This window comes from Astatotilapia calliptera, chromosome 11 (assembly GCF_900246225.1).
Source record: "Astatotilapia calliptera chromosome 11, fAstCal1.2, whole genome shotgun sequence".
NCBI lineage: Eukaryota > Metazoa > Chordata > Actinopteri > Cichliformes > Cichlidae > Astatotilapia > Astatotilapia calliptera.
The window spans coordinates 3,563,414-3,570,471 of NC_039312.1; the positions used below are offsets into that span (position 1 = coordinate 3,563,414).

Below are 7,058 nucleotides of genomic sequence, written 5' to 3' on the forward strand. Positions count from 1 at the left end.
AAACATGAGGAGACACAACACCATCATTAGTTTGATCATGGTTTAAATCATATTTATGAGGCCTTTTTCTGTTAAAATTGGGCAGTACTCCTCTTCCTCTGCCCCGATGTGTCGTGGTGTGCCACAGGGGTCTGTTTTAGGTCCAACTCTGTTCCTCCTTATACATGCTGCCTTTGGGATCTATTTTTATGAAATACAACATTCCCTTTCATTGTTATGCTGATGACATCCAAATTTACTTGCCCCCGAAACTGGACGTCTCTGTCCCACTGCAGCCTTCGCTTAACTGTTTACATGATGTTAAAGACTAACACAATTTTATTACACTAAATGAAAATAAGACTGAAGTTATGGTTTTTGGAACTCATGCCCCTTTAAACGAGTGAACTGTTACCCTCGGTCCTCTTGCTTCTCATCTTTCTCACGCTCTAACGAATCTCGGAGTCTCCAAAAGTAGATTCTGTTCATCTGGACGTTTTCAGAGGGAGAAACATTTCATCATCCATACAGGTGACGTCTTCAGTCTCAGCTGACTGCAGGTCTCAATCTTATAAACAGTACATTTGCACAATGACTGAAACCAGCCCACTGAAGGAACAATGGGCTGGGAGGTCAGTTCCTTCATCATAATTATGCAAATTCTCATGACCATTGATCAACAACCACTGATCATTGACCATGAGTTCCATTCACACAGTTGGGAAATGGCTGCAATCACAGCATTGTACAGTAAGATGGTGACAGGTGTACCCTTAGGCCCCTCCTCCATTCAGAGATGGTCTTTCCCTTTTCACGTAAATGGCCTCCTTGACTCCGCCCTCAAACCAGCGTTCCTCCCTGGCTGCTGTGTCAGTGGGGATGGTGTTTGCTCTGTGTTGCAGCATCCTGACACCCAGTTTGTGTCACGGGAGTGGAACGGACTCAGGCGCAGACTGAGGTAGCACAGTTCAACGACACTTTATTAATCACACTGGTGCACTATATACACGTGAAGGGGGGGGAAACACCAGGGTCCCGGGGATCACTTGGCTGGGGAGACACACTTCTTCGCACTCGCTCTGCTCCTCGTCCAAACAGTCTCCACACAAGCAGCTCAGCTCACTCTCCTACTCACGGGGTCCAGGGGTCACAAAAGGGCTGATCCAGGTAAACCTGTTTACACAGACGAGGGTAAGTCGAAGGCAAACACGGGAACAGTAGAATCGCAAGGAAGCCAGGCAATACTAACGAGAGTTACTCAATATTCCAGCGACGAACAGCTCAGAGCCCCAGCCTTAAGAGCCAGAGAACTGCAATCCGCTCGAGATCAGCTGCAGGTGTGTGGGCCAAGGGCAGGAGCCCAATCAGAGCTCCGCCCAGGCAGACAGGTAGGAGAGACAGAGTGAGAGAAAAACAACAAACACTTGTGGCCACACTGGGCTGGCCGGGGAGGCACAGGGACCATGACAGTACCCCCCCCTCAACGGGAGCCCCCCGGCGACCCACCAGGCTTACCCGGGTGCAGGCGGTGGAAGTCACGGAGCAGGTCCCTACCCACGATAGCCGACCGGGGCACCCAGGAACGTTCCTCTGGCCCGTAGCCCTCCCAGTCAACCAGGTACTGAAAACCCCGACCCCGGCGGCGGGAGTCCAAGATGCGCGAGACGGCGTAAACCAGCTGGCCACCCACGAGCCGGGGCGGCGGCGTGGGCCTGGAAGGAGGGCACAACGGGCTGGAGACCACCGGCTTGACCTGAGAGACATGGAACACATCATGAATACGCATGTTGCGTGGCAGCGCCAAGCGGACGGATGCAGGGTTGATCACAGCACAGACATCAAACGGGCCGATGAAGTTGGGGGAGAGCTTCCTGGATTTGGCACGTAAGGGCACGAAGCGAGTGGAGAGCCATACCTTCTGCCCCACCACATACTCAGGGGCGGCCGTCCGGTGGCGATCCGCGAGTGCCTTATTCCGTTCCTTCGTCCGGAGTAAAGCCGCCCGAGTGGCCCGCCAGGCCCTGCGACACCTGCGGAGGTGATGTTGGACAGACGGAACAGTATGCTCACCTTCAACCATGGGAAACAGAGGCGGTTGGTATCCCAGAGACGCCTCAAAGGGTGACACACCGGTAGCAGAGGACGTGTGACTGTTGTGAGCATACTCTATCCACGGCAGGTGTTCACTCCAGATGGCCTGGTTATGGGAGGCGACACAGCGGAGGGCGGCCTCCAACTCCTGGTTGATGCGCTCCGTTTGGCCGTTGCTTTGTGGGTGGAAGCCAGAGGAGAGGCTCACCTTGGCACCTATGGCAGAGCAGAACTCCCTCCACACCCGCGACGTGAACTGAGGGCCCCGGTCCGAGACAACGTACTCAGGGATGCCATGGAGCCGAAAAACGTGCGTGGTGAGGAGTCGGGCAGTGTCCAAGGCTGTGGGGAGCTTAGGAAGCGCAACGAAATGGGCAGCTTTGGAGAAACGGTCAACGACGGTCAATATTGTAGTGTTACCTGCAGATGGTGGCAGACCAGTGACGAAATCCAGAGAGATGTGGGACCAGGGTCGGCTGGGTGTGGAGAGTGGCTGCAGACATCCAGACGGATGTTGATTGGAGTGCTTATTTCGAGCACAAGTGGTGCAGGCGGTGACGTACTCCCGTGAGTCTTTAATGAGGGCGGGCCACCAGAAATACCTGCGCAGGAATGCAGTGGTGCGGTTAACTCCTGGATGGCAGGAAAAACGGGCCGTGTGAGCCCACTGGAGCACCCGGGACCGGACAGCCGCCGGAACAAAGAGTCGATCAGGGGGGCCCGTGCCAGGATCAGGGTCGGTTTCTTGTGCCTCCCGGATGAGCTCTTCGATCTCCCACGTAACTGCTCCAATAACGCAGGAAGTGGGCAGAACAGATCCAGGGTCGGACTCCTCCCCGACTGCGGCGTATTGCCGGGAAAGAGCGTCTGGCTTAACATTACGGGAGCCTGGCCTGTACGTGATGGTGAAATGAAACCGGGTGAAAAACAAAGCCCACCTGGCCTGCCGTGAGTTGAGCCGTTTCGCCGAGCGGATGTATTCGAGATTTTTATGATCGGTCCAGACAATGAACGGCTGTGCAGCTCCCTCCAGCCAGTGCCTCCACTGCTCCAGAGCCAGCTTTACGGCCAGAAGTTCGCGGTCTCCGATGTCATAATTCCTCTCAGCTGGGGAAAGACGACGAGAGAAAAAAGCACAGGGGTGGAGCTTACCCTCGAACCGTTGGGAGAGCACGGCCCCTACTCCAGACTCCGATGCATCCACCTCCACAACGAACTGCAGGGTGAGGTCAGGCTGGCGAAGGATCGGGGCGGTGGCGAACCGTTCCTTGAGGCGAGAGAAGGCTTCCTGAGCCAGCAGGTCCCAGTGGAATGGCACCTTGGGTGATGTTAACCTAGAGAGAGGCAGAGCAATTTTACTAAAATCCCTGATGAAACGCCTGTAGAAGTTAGCAAACCCCAGAAAGCGCTGAAGCTGCCGGCGATCGGGTGGTCTGGGCCAGTCCAACACTGCCTGAACTTTTGCCGGGTCAGGTTTCAAGTCCCCTCTGGTGATGATGTAGCCCAGAAACGCCACTGAATCCATGTGGAAGTCACATTTCTCTCCTTTAACAAAGAGCCTGTTCTCCAGCAGGCGCTGCAGGATCTGCCTTACGTGGACCTCATGTTCCGCTTTAGATTTGGAGAAGATGAGAATGTCATCTAAGTAGACAAAAGCACATCGGTTAATAAAGTCTCTGAGAACATCGTTAACAAGAGCCTGGAACACGGCTGGGGCGTTGGTCAGGCCGAAAGGCATCACAAGGTACTCGAAATGGCCTAGGTGAGTATTGAAGGCCGTTTTCCACTCATCCCCTTCACGGATTCTCACCAGATGGTAGGCGTTGCGCAGGTCCAACTTACTGAAGATCGTGGCACCCTGAAGTAACTCAAAAGCAGAAGAAAGAAGGGGCAGAGGATACTTGTTACGAACAGTGATTTTGTTAAGCCCGCGATAGTCGATACAGGGGCGAAGGGTCTTGTCTTTCTTAGCAACAAAGAAAAACCCCGCTCCCACCGGGGAGGACGACGGCCGAATGATGCCTGCAGCGAGAGAGTCAGCAATGTAATTCTCCATAGACTCCCTCTCTGGCTGAGAAATGCTGTACAAACGACCAGAGGGAAGCGGAGCCCCAGGCAGGAGATCAATCGCACAGTCATACGGTCTATGAGGGGGAGTGAACGCGCCCCATCTTTACTAAACACTTCAGCCAAATCATGATAAACACGCGGGACCGAGGTCAATTCCGGAGGCTCGACCGGCTGGTCAGGCCCTGGAGATGTGGTAGGAGCGGGTGCAGCTTGGAGACAGTTCATGTAGCATTCGATGCTCCACCCGGTTACTCTCTCTTTCTTCCAATCGATGTGCGGATTGTGTTGGAGCAGCCATGGATAACCCAATACAAGGGGGGTGCGCGGTGCTTGAAACACGAAAAGCTCGATGCGCTCTGAGTGGTTACCCGAGAGAGTAAGAGACAGGGGTTCCGTGATTTGGGTTATGTCCGACAAGCGTTGCCCAGACAGGGCTGTGACAGCAAGCGGATCGGGTAGGGCGTGTAGTGTGATGTTTAGCTTTTTTGCCAGAGCTGCGTCAATGAAACTCTGCTCAGCACCTGAATCCACTAGAGCTTGAAGAGAGTGGGTAACATTCTTAATGGTGAGTTTTGCAGGCAACATAAGCCGGGGGAGAGAACTTTTAGTAGTTATATCGCCCACCAGTATTCTCTCAACTACTGGCGAGCGCGCCCTTTTGCCCGTGCGCGGCATGAAGAGGCAAAATGGCCCTGACGGCCGCAATATAGACACTCACCGGCAGCCATACGCCGTTGACGTTCTGCGGGTGAGAGCTGCGAACGTCCAAGTTGCATGGGCTGCTCCTCCTCCTCAACCTCGCCGTGCTCGAGTGCCGCTCCAGGCCCCGGTGAGGCGTCCCGCGGTGGCCGAGGCTGAGCGAAGCGACGTTGCGTGCTTCGCCGTGCACGCAGGCGATCGTCTATTCGGATGCATAGGGACATGATCGCACCTAAAGAGGAGGGTAACTCACGCACCATTAGTTCATCTTTAATCTCCTCACTCACATTGTTTAGCAGTGCCGTCTTTAATGCTTCCTGCCCCCACCCCGCTTGCGTCGCTAGTGTCCAAAAGTCAACTGAAAAATCTGCCATGCTCCGCTTACCTTGCTTCAGGTTCATGAGGCGGAGCCCAGCCGCCGCAGCAGTGGAGCCTTTATCAAAAACACTCCGGAACAGAGACAAAAAATCATCATAAGTAATTTCGGGACTAGCGCTCAGCACGGCTTGTGCCCAGGTCAGCGCACGATCTCGTAGCAACTGAACAAAATATGAGATCTTACTCCCGTCATTAGAGAAGGCATGAGGCCGCTGGCGAAACTGGAGAGCGCACTGCATAAGGAAACCCGCACACTTCCCTACATCCCCTGAAAACAGCTCAGGTGTGGGGAGATGAAACTCACACACAGCCGGGACCGGAACCGGTGAGGCAGCACTTACTGCGGAGCTTGATGACGCCTGGGCGGGTTCGCTGGTAGGCGAGGGTTCCGGCAATGGAGTGCGCTGAGCAGCTGCTAGTGTTAAGGCAGCGACATTCTCGCTGAGGTGAACAAGCATTCGCTCGTGGCGTTGTAAGATCGCTTCCAGTGTGACCGGGGCGGAGGGAGACGGGGAGGAAGCTGAATCTGCTGAGTCCATGGTGGCTGGAATATTCTGTCACGGGAGTGGAACGGACTCAGGCGCAGACTGAGGTAGCACAGTTCAACGACACTTTATTAATCACACTGGTGCACTATATACACGTGAAGGGGGGGGAAACACCAGGGTCCCGGGGATCACTTGGCTGGGGAGACACACTTCTTCGCACTCGCTCTGCTCCTCGTCCAAACAGTCTCCACACAAGCAGCTCAGCTCACTCTCCTACTCACGGGGTCCAGGGGTCACAAAAGGGCTGATCCAGGTAAACCTGTTTACACAGACGAGGGTAAGTCGAAGGCAAACACGGGAACAGTAGAATCGCAAGGAAGCCAGGCAATACTAACGAGAGTTACTCAATATTCCAGCGACGAACAGCTCAGAGCCCCAGCCTTAAGAGCCAGAGAACTGCAATCCGCTCGAGATCAGCTGCAGGTGCGTGGGCCAAGGGCAGGAGCCCAATCAGAGCTCCGCCCAGGCAGACAGGTAGGAGAGACAGAGTGAGAGAAAAACAACAAACACTTGTGGCCACACTGGGCTGGCCGGGGAGGCACAGGGACCATGACAGTTTGTGCTCCAGTGGATGATGAGAGTCAAACCTTAGATACTGATCCATATGTGTAGGTTTACGGTACACGTCAGCTTTTAGATGTCCCCCATTACTGATGGAAATCTGACAGTCTAAGAAGGCTAACCTGCCACTTTTCATATCCTCCCTGGTGAATTTGATGTGTCGGTCCACCGAGTTAATGTAATCCATGAAATGTGGAACGTCCTGAGATTTGATTTTCACCCAGGTGTCATCCACATACCTGAACCAATGGCTTGGTGGTGTTCCAGGGTAGGATAGCAAAGCCCTCTTTTCCACTTCTTCCATGTACAAATTGGCCTCGATGGGTGAAACTGGGGAGCCCATGGCACACCCATGTTTCTGCCTGTAGAACTGACCCTTGTATGTGAAGTAGGTGGAATGAAGACACAGTTCAAACACACTTGGTCGATGCTGAGAGCGGTCCTGTTGCTGAGGTTGGGGTCATCCTGTAATCTCTCATGAACTACCTCCAACGCTTCTGTGACTGGGATGCAAGTGAAGAGAGATGTAACATCGTACGAGACCTTTGTTTCATCTGCCTCCATGATGACATCTCTCACCTTCTCAACAAAATCCAGGGTGTTCTGGATGTGGTGTTCAGAGCTGCCCACCAGCGGGTTGAGGATCGAAGCCAGAAACTTGGAGATGTTATAGGTGACAGAGTTGATCATGCAGACAATTGGTCTTAAAGGTGCACCCTGTTTATGTATTTT

At 53.8% G+C, this 7,058-nt stretch overlaps 2 long non-coding RNA genes across 2 annotated transcripts; both read right to left on the bottom strand.

Annotated features, from left to right (window-relative positions):
• Positions 1-938: 938 nt before the first annotated feature.
• On the bottom strand, positions 939-1,312 carry LOC113032633 (uncharacterized). The gene is made up of 2 exons (XR_003273911.1): positions 1,229-1,312; positions 939-1,152 (listed from the first exon to the last, which is right to left on the bottom strand). It is a non-coding gene; the product is annotated as an uncharacterized LOC113032633 (long non-coding RNA).
• A 4,498-nt stretch (positions 1,313-5,810) lies between these two features.
• On the bottom strand, positions 5,811-6,226 carry LOC113032580 (uncharacterized). The gene is made up of 2 exons (XR_003273902.1): positions 6,101-6,226; positions 5,811-6,024 (listed from the first exon to the last, which is right to left on the bottom strand). It is a non-coding gene; the product is annotated as an uncharacterized LOC113032580 (long non-coding RNA).
• Positions 6,227-7,058: the final 832 nt, after the last annotated feature.